At 43.3% G+C, this 423-nt stretch overlaps 1 protein-coding gene across 1 annotated transcript in view; it reads right to left on the bottom strand.

The window, feature by feature from the left end:
* The window catches only part of LOC106532991 (IK cytokine), a gene marked incomplete at its 3' end in the record, with an annotated part of 8,319 nt that overhangs the window by 6,857 nt on the left and 1,039 nt on the right, over positions 1-423 (bottom strand).

Raw genomic sequence — 423 nt, 5'->3', positions numbered from 1 at the left:
ACACACACACACACACACACACACACACACACACACACACACACACACACACACACACACACGCACAAGGGTGTGTCTTTGGTGCATTGTAAGGACATTCAGTTCTGTGATGCATTTCCAGGACTTTTACTGCAAATTTTACTTGTTTTTTTATTCAGAATAAAGTCCCAAAGAGGAGCTGTCCCCCAGAGTCCTCATAATGCAAAAGGGTTTGCAGAAATGTCCTCACTTCTACAGAAAACCCAACAGGTCCTCATAAAGACACAATAACAAGAAGCAGAGGAGGAAACAGTGTTTGAACCAATACAGTTCAACAACCCAAACTGTTGAAGTTCCTGTTCAGTTTCTGTGTACATTAGCTGTCATGGTGTGTGTGTGTGTGTGTGTGTGTGTGTGTGTGTGTGTGTGTGTGTGTGTGTGTGT

The sequence above is a fragment of the Austrofundulus limnaeus genome, unplaced genomic scaffold, assembly GCF_001266775.1.
Source record: "Austrofundulus limnaeus strain Quisiro unplaced genomic scaffold, Austrofundulus_limnaeus-1.0 Scaffold866, whole genome shotgun sequence".
Taxonomy (NCBI): domain Eukaryota; kingdom Metazoa; phylum Chordata; class Actinopteri; order Cyprinodontiformes; family Rivulidae; genus Austrofundulus; species Austrofundulus limnaeus.
The sequence above is the reverse complement of the archived record's forward strand: the minus strand, read 5'-3'. Positions and strand labels throughout refer to the sequence as shown.